At 53.2% G+C, this 13249-nt stretch overlaps 1 pseudogene; it reads left to right on the top strand.

Annotated features, from left to right (window-relative positions):
• Positions 1 to 805: 805 nt before the first annotated feature.
• Positions 806 to 13249, top strand: part of LOC101644211 — a 15389-nt pseudogene continuing 2945 nt past the window's right edge.

Below are 13249 nucleotides of genomic sequence, written 5' to 3'. Positions count from 1 at the left end.
GCTGCTCCTCTTGTCATCTGATTCTGGCCCTGACCCCACTCCCCTGTGCTTGTCCCTCGTGGACACGGCCTCTCTTTCGATCTTTCTTTCCTCCTTTTCCACATTCTCTCGTGAGCGGGGTGAAGGTTTGTAGAGCGGATCCGTCCTCCCTGATCCGCGCACGTCTTGTCTCAGCTCATGGACTGCCAGCCCCCAGATATAACACCACTCAACGGGTATCCGATTTCCTCCCCTCCCCTCCTCACCCTTCCTTCTGACCTCTGCCCTTGGGCAAAGGCTGTCTGTCCTCTGTGTCACACCCCAGGCTCTGTTTTCAGCCCAAGAGTGGCGGGGTCTCTACGGGGACCGCTGACACTGGGGAGGCAGGCGCACGCAGACCATCAGCCGCTGATGAAGGTGGGTTTCCGTGGGAGCCTCGGCAGCATTCTTATCTGACTTGCCCATTATCTGGGAGACAGATAAATAGAGGGCGCTCCGACCTTTCCTTCTTAGCGTCATCGCGTCGTCAATTCCGACTCACAGTGACCCTCACAGGCCAGGGTAGAACTGCCCGGCTGCGCTTCTGAGGCTGTGGCTCTTTAGGGGAATAGACAGCCTTGTGGGTCTCCCACGGAGCTGCTGGTGGCTTCGAACTGCTGACCTTGGGTTCCGCAGCCCAACGTGTCAGCACCACGCCACCACCTACAATCGATCGCCAGGTAGGCTCTCTCCTTAAGTTCCATCATCGCCCCATGGATGGCGGGCCCCTGAATGGATTCTGACCTGTGGGGCTGAGGAGTGCAGCCCACAGGATTCCCGAAACGGCATGCCGTCTCGGGCACCCCTGGTGGCGCGGTGGATAAAGCGCCGGGCTAGTCACCACAAGGTCAGTGTTTCAAATCCAGCAGCTGCTCCCTGGGAGAAAGATGAGGCTGCCTGTGCTGGTGACACAGGACGATGTGAGATACGAAGATGATAATCTATAACTTATCAAGGGTTCATGAGGGAGGGGGAAAATGAGGAGCTGATACCAAGGGCTCAAGTAGAAAGAAAATGCTTTGAAAATGATGATGGCAACATAGGTACAAAAGTGCTTGACACTCTGGATGAATGTGTGGATTGTGATAAGAGATGCAAGAGCCCCCAATAAAAGTTTTTAATAATGATAATAATAATAAAGAGGTCCAGAGAAGCCAAACCCACTGCCATCGAGTCTGTACCCGCTCACAGCGACAGGGAGAATGGCCCCTGTGGGTTTCTGAGGCTAACTCTTTACAGGAGCAGAAAGCCCATCTTTCTCCCAAGAAGAGCTATAGCATCACCGTGTTCTCCTCTCCTGCAGGGCTGGATGGGCTTCAGGGACCAGGAGAAGGGACATTCACCTGGGCCTGCTGGGGAGGAGTGGGGCCTCTGAGGGGCGCGGTGACCCCTCAGTGTCTTTCCATGGCAGAGGTGGGGTGTCTCCCGTGGGGCTGTGTGTTCTAGGGAATGGCCCATCTTGGGCCTGAGTCCGGCGGGACAGTGAGGGAGTTACTATTGTTAAACCAGCACATGATGGGAACATCGCCGAGACTTTGGCGGGAAGAGGGAGGGCAATGGACACACTCATCAGTGGGCAGTGGCCGCAAAACCATACAGGAACGAGGGTATGTCAGCGTATGTGAAGAAACCCAGCTGAAAGTACAGGAAAGTTAGGTCGGTCCCCAAAGAATCGCCGCTAAGCCACCGTACAAAATTACTGAAACGGGATGGGGTGAACTGAAATAATCCTCAGAATAGTTTTTCACTGACCCTAAGAAAAAACCCGTGTCCCTGTGCCGTTTATTACAGCTCTTTCGGTTGGACACCCAGGCCATGCTGGGGAAAAAGACAGCGGCTTCTGAGTTTCCGGATGAAGCGATATCTGCAGACCCACAGCACTGACAGGACAATTACTCACAACATCGTGTCAGCCGGCACGAGCAGGCTGTGGGCACTTAACGGAATTTGTAGAACTCGGAGTGAGCACCAGAGAAAACCTAGAAGCTGCCAAGAAGAACACACGCTTCGAAGCTGCAGAGTTCAGAGAGATTAAAAGGACGTGGTGAGACTATATTGCTTAAAAAAATGAAATCAGGGAAATTTGAAGAAGATCAGACAAAAGCAGATAGGAACAGCTTTGAAAAGAACGTGGTTAATAAGCTCGACCTTCATGTTGACCGTGGACAGGCCAGCAGTGTGCTGAAGTATTTGTCCTTTTTTTTTTTTTTAAACATTTTATTAGGGGCTCATACAACTGTTATCCCAATCCATACACACATCAATTGTGTAAAGCGCATTTGTACATCGTTTCTCAAAACATTTTCTCTCCATTTAAACCCCCGACATTAGGTCCTCATTTTTCCCCTCACTCCCCGCTCCCCCCTCCCGCATGAGCCCTTGATAGTTTATAAATGGGTATTTTGTCATATCTTGCCCTGTCCGACATCTCCCTTCATCCACTTTTTGGTTGTCTGTCCCCCAGGGAGGAGGTCACACACAGTTCCATGTAATCGGTTCCCTCTTTCCTACCCATTCTCCCTTTACCCTCCCTGTTTTGCCACTCACACCACTGGTCCTACAGGGCTCATCCATCCTGGATTCCCTGTATTTTCAGTTCCTATCTGTATCAGTGTACCTCCTCTGGTCTAGCCAGTGTATTTGTCCTATTTAAGCAAATTTCACTCCTGCGAAAGGAGTATCTGCCCTAGTGAAACAATCTTCAATGTGCCATGGTTGCTTGTTGGCCTGCGATCCGCATGGTCAGAAGTTCAAAACCACCAGCAGCTCCACAGACAAGACGGGGCTTTCTACTCAGAAACCGACTGCACGCAGCGGGTTTGGTTTTGGGTTAACTTCATGTGAAATACGTCATGAGAATGGATACGATGTAGGCATTTTCCAGCCCATTTTGTGATGAGCCTGTGATGTTAAGCACAATTTTGGGTTTTTATTGTATTATATTTGTAGTTTATTCTTTGGGCAGACATAATTTCCGTAAAGTGTAGAGCTTCTGTACTTCCCCAGTAGCTGAAATCGGTGTGTCTATTTCTTCAATTTATTTTCTGTCCCTAGCCGCCTGCTTTACATCTGATGTGCCCAGTAAGTGCTTGGTAAATGTAGTTTATGAATCCTGGGGTGGTGGGGAGAAAGAAGTGTTTCCGCTGCGGAAACCGATGTCATTCCGAGCTGGAAGGAACTCTCGCAGTGGGTTGGGTTGGGTTTGGTTTTTAAAGCCTGGATCGATTTCATCTTATTGGCGTTTCAATCCCTAATGAAGGCTCCCTTCTATACCTCGTGTTCCCAGCCGAGTCCCTTCCCCTGTCCCCACCCCACCCTCTAACATAGTCACCGCTGGGTAAAGCAGAATCCCTGAAAACCAGCAAATGGCCCTCTCTCTGTCCCACACCCCACAGGAATGCCGGACTTCCAGCAGGAGTTGAGCCAGCTAATCAATCAACCTCCTGCGGTCCTTTATCTTCACGTTCTTCCTTTTGCATCCAATTAACTTTCCCATTCTCTGTTTCACGTTTTATCATGTATCCCTCGCTCCAGAACCATCTCTCACTCAGGCCCAAGGCAGGCGCCTCCTCCCGGAGGCTCCGCATTAGCGCTCAGCCCACAGGAGTCCAGACGGTCACCGGCGACCCCAGGACAGAGGAGACACAGGAGACGCAAAGACCCAAACGCACAGCCACCCTACCGGACAAGGCAGAAGTGCCGCGGTGGGTTTCTGAGACCCTCAAGCCTCGTCTCTCCCGAGGAGCCTGTTGGTTTCAAACGGCTGACCCTGAGGTTAGTAGCCGACACCCATCCACTGCACCGCCAGGGCTCTTCTTGGGAGAAGATGGGGGAGGGAAACGGAGCCACCAGCACCCACGTGGCACAGGATGCCGACACATTGGGAAAAGCGGCATTCCGGTCACCGAACAGAAACCGTCCGCTGGGGGCCTCACCGGCTGTGTTGCCTTTCACTGGAAATGGGACGAAATATTACCGGAAAGAGGAGGAAGCCCACCGGGCACAGTAGTACACGTGGGACCACCACAGGGGCGTCTGTTCCGTGGCCACTATTTCTTTTTGTTTGTTTTCTTTTTAAGAGAAATAACTAAATGGTCTTCCGTACCACTGTCTTTAACTAAAGAAAGATTTGAAAATATGTTCATTTCTGTATTAAAAAAACACAGATAAAGAAAGGACTATCAAATGTCTTTGACCAAAACCCAGCGTAAGGAATGCATAGTCCATGGTGACCCAGGATGTACATAGACACACTCGCGCTTACTTACCCAGCCCACCCCACTGCCAGCGGCTGTTCTGACTCACTGCACCCCCAGAGCACAGAGTTGCACCACCCCTGTGGGTTTCTGAGGCTTGTTCTTTACAGCAGCAAAGAGCCTCATCTTTATTCCAGCTCAGAGTGGGTGATGAATTGGGTTGCTGACCACAAAGTCAGCAGTTCGAACCCACCAGCTGCTCCATGGTAGAAAGATGAGGCTGTCTACTCCCGTGAAGAGTGACAGTCTCAGAGCCCTCCAGGGGCAGTTGTCAACTGTCCTGTAGGGTCACTGGAAGCCAGACTTGCCTCGATGGCAGTCAGTTTGGTTTTAGAAACTTTCATGGGACCAGACAGCCTCCTCTTTCTCCAGATACACACACTTACATGTCCCAGAGAAGTTTTGGTAAAGGATTGCATCTTACAACACAATGCACATTGCTATTTCCAAATTTTTTTTTTTAATGTTAAGCTGGTTATGGCTCACTAAATTGATGTTCTGATCGAGCTGTAGGCTTTAACACGGCAGCAGCCTCCAGCGTTCACGTCTTTCTGGTCCTCCTCCGTTGGGTGGCTGATGCGCAGCTCACTCGTCACAACGCCAGAAACAAAAAGCAAAACGCCCTCACGGCCGTCAAGTCCGTTCCGGCTCACAGCGGCCGGAGAGGACAGAGCAGAACTGCCCTGTGGGCTTCCCAGTCTGTAAATCTTCATCAGAGCAGAAAGCCCCACAGAGCTGCTGGTGGGTTTGAACCTCTGACCTTATGGTTCAGGGACAAAAGCTTTACTGAATGATCATAGCGAAGATCAGACGTTACAACGCGATGGCCCTGTGCAGTCAAGAGTGGCACATGTTCGCGGGGGTCCACTGGCCCTGTTTTCCTCCAGACAATGACATCCGGCCAATGACTTTCTAAATTCTTCATGAAAAATTGGCAGTGTCCCACAGGTCTGGCCACTGCAGCCGGATTTCCTGTTTACTGCTGAGCTCGGTCTGTCTGGCGACCGTCCCCACGACCGAGCAAGCCACACGGGAAAGGGGTGCAGCAGGGTGGGGAACCAGGCGCGCAGTGCCGTCTCAGAGCCCATCCCAGCAGAGCAGGGACCTAGGCCTCAAAGACCTCCAGGTGGAGCCTGGGCGTCCACGGGACACGAGAGTGACCAAGACCATCTTCTAGAAAATGGCCCTAGAGGCTGACTCCAGGGCTTTCCCTGACGGCCAGCACTAGCTCCGCTCAGCAGCCAGTAGCCCAAACGACCCACAGGGGGGCTGCAGGAGGGACTGCGGGCCAGGGGCTCAGGAGCCTCATGCTCTCTTGGCAGGTTTCCTGATTTTACCCTAAACAGGTGGGTAACAGACAACTCAAGCCAAACCCACTGCCTGCCAGGCGATTCTGACTCACAGCGACCCTACAGGACAGGCAGACTGCCTCTGGTTTTCTGAGACTGTGCATCCTGAGGGGAGCAGGCAGCCCCAGCTTTCTCCCTCGGAGCAGCTGGTGGGTTTGAACCACTGATCTTGCCGTAAGCAGTCCAATTTGTACCCACAGCACCACCAGGGAGCCTGGGACAACATAGCTACACACCTCAACTAGATGGGCGACCACACGCATGTTTCTCCCCATGAATTTAGAGCTGAGAAAAGCTGCAGTCAGTGCACGCACACACACACACACACACACACACACACACACACACAATTATTTTCTTGGAGGATGGCTTGCTGCCCCCCCCCACCCCCACCCCTCGCCTCCTTTTCTCCCCTGGGAGGGCGCCTGGGTGGGATAGTAGCTATGCACTGGTTGGCAGTTCAAACCCGACCATGTGGGAGAAAAGACCAGGAGACCAGCTCCTGTCTGCATCAGCAAACAAACAAACTCACTGCTATCCAGTCTAGTCCATCCCATAGCGACCATGCAGGACAAAGCAGGGCTGCCCCATGGGTTTCCGAGACTCTATCTCGTTAGGGGAGTAGAGAGCCTCGTTTTTTTCTCCCTCAAGCAGCTGGTGGTTTAAAACCGCTGACCTTACAGTTAGCAGCCCCACAGAGTCGCTGCGAGTCAGCATCAACTAGAAGGCAGGCACTCAGCCACAGGGCGGTTCCAGAATTCTGGAGGAGCAGGTAGCAGAGGCCGCTGGGCTGCTCAGCAAAAGGCCAGACACGTAAGTCTACTAAAACAGACAAACGAACAAACACAGCCCACGGAAACCCTGGGAAGCACAGTTAGACTCTGACACACACAGGGCCCCCATAGCTGGCGTGGCCCGGACAGCAAGCGGTCAGAGAGGTCATAGGTCACACGTCTGGCTGTATGAGGGGCACAGCCACCTGCAGGTCAAACCCGGCTCAGATACAAGTCCTGTTCAGCTGGTCCCAGGCTGCCTTTTCCGGAGTCACGCAGGGTCAAGTGCATTACTCTGGGAGGTTCAGGGAGGTCAGGCTTCAGGGGCCAAAGAGTCCTGGAGGCACAGTGGTTAAAGCACTCCGCTGCTAACAGAAAGGTCGGAGGTTCAAACCCACCAGCTGCTCGGAAGAAGAATGCTGTGGTAGTGTCTCCCGTAAAGATTTAGAGACTTAGAGACTCTGTGGGGGCAGTTCTATATGGCAGGGGGGGTCCAGATGAGGGATTCTTAGACCAGGATTCCCTTATAGGCAAGACTGAGTGCAACTACATTTCCCTTGCATCCGACGCCCGCTTGTGGACACAGAGAGCAAGCTCAGACTCAAGCTCCCAGAATGCCTCATGCCTGTGGGACCCCTTCTCTACCCTTACTCACCTATGCTCAGGGAAGCCATCTTTCTGCCCCCACTGTCCCCACTTTGGGGTCGTGGCCTCTCTGACCAGAAAAATTCTTTCTCTCGGTAAGAAGACAGAATCTGGCCCTGGTGAGGAGGGGTGACCCCGGGAACTTTACTCTCTTGGAGAATTCTACCCAGTCTCCCCGTGGTCCTGCTGGCACAGTGGGTTAGACAATGGGCTGGTTAACAGAAAGGTTGACAGTTCAAAGCCACTGGCCTATGTATGGGAGGAGGAGGAGGCAGCCTGCCTCTGTGAAGACTTACAGCCTCTGAAGCAGCTGCCCTGTGGGTAAGAGTTGGAAGTGACAGCAGTGGGTGTGATGGTGAACAGACTCACGTCTAGCCCACGTGCATGACAGCAGAAAGGGCTAGCCACTGGCTCCCAAGAAACGGCCCAGCGGGACCTCAATGATGCAGCTCCTGCACCCATGCACTGGAGTCAGAATCGACTTGATGGCGCCTGGTCTTAAGAACAGAAGGAGCCCTGGTGGCGTAGTGGTTAAACGGGATACTAACTGCAAGGTCAGCAGTTCAAAGCCACCAGCTTCTCCACAGGAGAAATACAGGACCTTCTACTCCCATCAGAAGTTACAGTCTTGGAAACCGACAGGGCAAGTCTACCTCACAGGGTTGCTCAGAGTCGGCATTGACTGGATGGCTGTGGGCTTTAGAATCAGGCACCAGCTTCACCCTTATTCAGAGGCACCTCAGGGAAAGGCCGGGGTAGCCCCAAGGGGCACGGTCTGCTCTGACACACCTGGGTCTCCATGAGTTCAGGCTGACTTGCTGGCGACTGCTTTTAGAACGAGCCACGTCTGCATGGCCTTGGACACTTTATGGGTCTTAGAAAGCAGCTGTCTGAAACCATGGAAAATAGGGACAAACGTAAGGGCCCTAACAGAAGGCACAACACACTGCCAAACAAGGAAGCACACACCCACAACAGAAGACGAAACAGAGGACCGAGACCCTTTAAAAGTATGGCCTTTATGCACATCACCATAGTGCATCTGGAAAGTGAAGAGAGCCCACAGATTGGAGTGAAAAGTACTTGGCAATGGTATATCAAAGGGCTATGCGACAGATGATTTTAGAAGATGTGTCACAGTCTGATGACGCTTCCGTGGGGGCGTGGCCTGGTCACAAGGAGGACGCTGGGAACTTCCTTCTTTTCTCCGCCCCTTTGCCCTCTTGCCGGCTGGGACTCTGGCACTGCTCCTGAGAGCGGTAGGCGCCTGCCACGTTTCCACAGACTGTGGATCCACGAGACTCTGCACTCGCCAGCCTGGGATCTTCACGCCTGCATTCAGCATCGTCACACGTGGCCAGGTGAGTTTGAAGAGGGACTTAGGAACTAGCATGTGACTCATGAACTTGAGTTGGAATGGGATGGGCTGCCATCTTGATCTATAGTTACTTCTTGATACAAGCTCTTTCTTATACATAGATGAGTGTCAGTGGATTTGTTTCTCTAGACCAGTGATTCTCAACCTTTCCAATGCCGCGACCCTTCCATACAGTTCCTCATGTTATGGTGACCCCCAACCATAAAATTATTTTCGTAGCCACTTCATCACTGTAGTTTTGCTACTGTGATGAATCAGGCCCCCCTGTGAAAGGGTCATTCAGTCCCCAAATGGGGATGCACAGGTCGAGAACCACTGCTCTGGGCAGTCAGGCCTAACGCAGGTTATTATGAAAAAATCTATAGAAAACGAAAACAGCTCAATAAGAAAATTTGCAAATAGCCCAATCAAAAATGGGCACAAGACCCAGTTTCCTAAAGATGACGTTCATGCGGCCAACAAACATGAAGGAATTCCCTTGTTCAGTAGCCACAAGAGAAAGACAAGAGAAAATAACAATGAGATACCACCTCACCCTGACTCTCTTTGCAAAATCTAAAAGTAATAATAAATGCTGGAGAGGATCTGTAGAGATCAGAATGCGCACACACTGCTGGTGGGGGACTGCAGGCTTGGAACACCACTATGGGGAATCCTATGGTGAGTCCTTACACAGATGCAAATCCAATCGCATTATGACCCTGCAGTCTCTCTGCTTGGTATCTCTCCTGAAGAAATAAAGAACAAACATGAACAGACATATGCTCACCCATGTTTGTGGTAGTAATTTCTCTCATGGGAAAAAATGGAAATAATCAAATCCCCACCACCCCACCCGCCATCTGTGGAGGAACAGATAAACTCTGGAGCGTGCACCCGAGGGAATATTACGCAGCCATGTAAAAGGACCACAAGTCTGTCAAACACCTCAATGACAAGGGGCATCATGGGCATGGCATCAGGGTCAGCAAAGTCTGTCAATCCCATAAATATTTCGTGACATCATTATTGTAAAGGAAGAAAGGAAAAACATTGTTTTCACACCTAAGGCAAAGACTTCAAAGACTATGGCGAGGCCAGGGGCGGGAGAAGCAGGAGAGGGAAGGAACAGAGTGTTAAGGAAGGCGGGTGGGTGAGAAAAGGGCGGGAGGGGGGAGCAAAAATAACCACGTACACAGGGTGGGGGGTGGGGGGGTACTGGGATACTGTCACTGTTTTGACGAGGTGGTCCGTGCACCTACGTAGAGTGTGCTTTTCCCTGTGTTATAATCCACAAATAAAAGGGAGTGGTAATACACATAAAATAAATGTTAAAACCTTTAAAGAGCAGGGTCACAACCTTCATAGCCCCCCAGACGCCTGGCCCATCGCACTGGTCTGACCGGTCATGAAAGTAGCAAAAGTGAAACAGAAACGGACTTAGATTCTTCTGCGACACGCAGGCCCTTTGCAAACAAGCCATCATCAACGAACAAGCAGCGGTCTGTCACTCTGCACGACACAGGTTCCACACTTAGGTAGCCTACTGACCCCCTTCCAGGGGAAAAAAGTGAGTCAGTACCCCTCCAGCCCCCAACCCTGCCGATTAAAACCGTTTGTACTACGGCCTCCCCGCACCCCAATCCAGGATGAAGTGTAAACAACCCGAGCTGGGTTGTTCCAGCACTGCCCCACTGGGGGCGGTACGGCACACTTTGGGAAACACTGGTGTTAAGATATAAAGTCCAGCTCCCCCGCCACCGAGTGAGTACTGCATTGGGAGCAGACAATGAGGCTGGGGGCACTTGTTTGTAATTCCCAGGCACTGACACATGATTTCCACCCTGCCCATTTGTAGGGAGAGACCAATTGCTACCAGAGGAACAGAGGGAGACCCTCAGAGAGATGCCTGGAGCTAGCAGTGACGCACTCGCAGGAGCCCTGCTGGCACAGTGGCTGCAAACGAGAGTTTGGCTGCTAATCACAAGGGCCAGCAGTTCGAAACCTCCAGCTGCTCCAAGGGAGAAAGACGAGGCTTTCTACTCCCATAAAGAGTTACAGTCTCAGAACCCCACAGGGTAGTTCTACCCTGCCCTGTAGGGTGGCTGTGAGTCGAATCCACTTGGTGGCAGTCTGTTTTGTTTTATAGGGTCAAGACCACCAGTAACGGCAAGGATGGGGCACTGTGGGGTCCACATTTCAACCTATCATGGGAGGCACTCGGAGGCTGGGACGACTGGACCCCTTCAAACATTGGGGTCGTATCTACTTGTGAGGGGGCTTTAAAGTGCCCTGGTCCCTGTGAGCTAGAGCTACTCCATCGCCATCCCTGGCCCTACCCCCGGCCGACCCTCTGGGATGACCTATGTTCCCAGCATGCCCCACTGGTGTAAAGACAGACCTCCCCTCTGTACAGCTCCGAGCTGACGTCTCTGCCCCTCCTTCCCGAACGCCGCCTCTTACCCTGAGCCCCGAGGAGACACCCAGGCAAGACAGGGACCGGGCACATGGGGGCGGAGGAAGCAAGTCTGGCATTTTTCCTGCGTGGGACCTATTTCATGTCTAATTATTTCATGTCCTAGCAGGGCCTGCTTCTGGCTGACCTGCAGGACAGGAGAGTTCATTTCCGGGTCAATGCGACTCGAGGCATTTCCTAAATCTTTTTTTTTTCCTACCAAGACAGAAAAAAGCGGATGCTTTTCATCCGATGATTCCAGCTGCCAGGGAGTCACATTAGAAACGTACAAACATTGAGACTCTTCGTCTCAAGGGCTGTGACCCAGCCCCTCGAAAGCCCAGGCCCTGGGCATCCTGTTTGGGAAAGAGGAGGGGCAGCGAGAGGGAAAGGTCCCCCAAGACAGCGGCTCTCAGCCTGGGGGTCGCGGTCGAACGACCCTTTCACAGGGGTGGCCTGAGACCACATTTCCGAGGCTCTTAGGAACTGAGACTCTGCTCCGCAGATACACCCGCCGACAGGGCCACCGCCACAGGAGGAACTGTACGACAGGGTCGCGGCGTGAGGAAGGCTGAGAACACCAGTCGAAGAGGATGGAGCAAGGCGCCCAAGCACAGGAGGGTGGACACAGGACCGTCCCTGTGGGTCAGAACCAGCTCGATGACACCCAACACCACCAAAAACCAGGCCGGCCCCGAGGGGGCCAGGGCAGCACAGGTGAGGGCAGGGCCGGCTGCCCTTCCTCGTGTGAAGCCCAGAAGCACGGGGGTGCTGCTTTCGTGCACAATCACCCGTTCCGAGTCCTTCCCGCTCACAGGAGCGGCCCTTTGACACATAGTCCCCAAGGCTTCTGAGGCCGTACAGTTTCGAGGAAGCGATGGCTTCATCTTCCGCCAAGAAGGAAACAGCAAAAAACAAAACCCCAAGCTGAATGATGACATCAACTCTATTCCGACTTACAGCAACCCTGCAGGACACAGTCGAACGGCCCCCTTTGGGTTGACAGGATCAGAAAGCCTCGTCTTTCTCCCGAGGAGCAGCTGGTGGGTTCGTGGTGGGTTCGCACCTTGAGCCACTGAGCACGTTAACACTGTACCATGAGCGTTCCTAAGCAACCAACACAATCCCCTGCTGCCCCCGTTTCCACTCATGGACCCTACAGCACAGAGGAGAACGACCCCCCAGGGCTCCTGAGACAGAACATCTTTACCCGAGCAGACAGCCTCCTCTTTCTCCATCACAGTGGCTGGTGGGATCGAACCACCACCGGCCGTGCAGTCGGTAGATGCACACTTGCCCCAAGGCCACTTCGCTGCAGAGCACACAAAGGCATTCTAATCAGAGGTCACGTGTAATGGCATTTCTATCCCCAGTCAGCAGAGCAGGGGGCGGGAGGTGTATGTGTGTGTGGCAGTGGTGGCTCAGTGTAGCGTTATTGGGGACCCTCGTTTGATTCTCGGTGAGCACACCTCTGTCGGAGGATGCCGGCGCAGGTCTCAGCGGGGTTCCATACTAAGACAGACTAGGAAGGGGAACCTGGAGACCAAACCAGCCCAGGAAAATCCCAACAGGTCACAGCAGAGATCACTCCACCCCCATCTGATCTGGATGGTTCAAGAGAGGGCGTGGGGTCGCCCTTGGTCAGGGGCACCTCGAATGACAGTTCGCAACTGGCCTTCCTCTGCGGCCTCGGGGCTCCCAGCCTCCTATGCGTCCTCCGTGTCACCCAGACGCTGCCTGGAGGTTAGCGGTTTGAACCTGCCGGTTGCTCCTTGGGGAGGAGGGGAGACTGCTGCTGGTGTAAAGGGAGTGGTTCTGATCTGTGAGTTGGAACTGACCAGGGGGTGGGGTGTGTGTGTGTGTGTGTGTATGCGTAAAGCATGCAACTGCTTAACCGCAAGTGAGAGCTTCCAGTGCCCGACCCCCTACCCTGCAGGTGCCCAGGAAGGCAGACGGCCCGGAAGGGGTGAGTGTAGTCACCCCTGGTCCTGTAAGGTCAGGTGAAGGGGACGTCTCACGTCCTGGGCCCCTGGGCTCGCACAATGCTCTCCATTCTCTCCCTCTGGGCTCCGTGCTTCCTTGCATGGCCACAAAGAACTCGGATCCGATGTGGAAGATGAGGTGTTTTGACGCAGAAGACGCCAGGCTACAGTCTGGGAGGAAATGCTCAGGATGGAGTTGGTCAGGCAGGCCATGTGACAGAGTTCCTTCAGGTCTGGTGATCAGTGCCCAAGGGGCAGGCCACTCCGCAGAAAGCCTTGGCCCAAAGGCACTCAGCTCCAGGGGTCCGAAAACCCAGCTCCTTCAATTAAGGGTCCAGAGGTCCCCTACTGCAGTAAGCCTCCGCCCAAAGACACTCAGCTCAGCTCTGAGAGTCAGCAAGCCCCGTCCCCTCA

Source organism: Echinops telfairi, unplaced genomic scaffold, assembly GCF_000313985.2.
Source record: "Echinops telfairi isolate 266 unplaced genomic scaffold, ASM31398v2 ScPeMD7_2565;HRSCAF=3150, whole genome shotgun sequence".
In the NCBI taxonomy this organism is placed as follows: Eukaryota; Metazoa; Chordata; class Mammalia; order Afrosoricida; family Tenrecidae; genus Echinops; species Echinops telfairi.
Note: the sequence above shows the minus strand (reverse complement) of the source record. Positions and strands in the feature narration are given on the sequence as shown.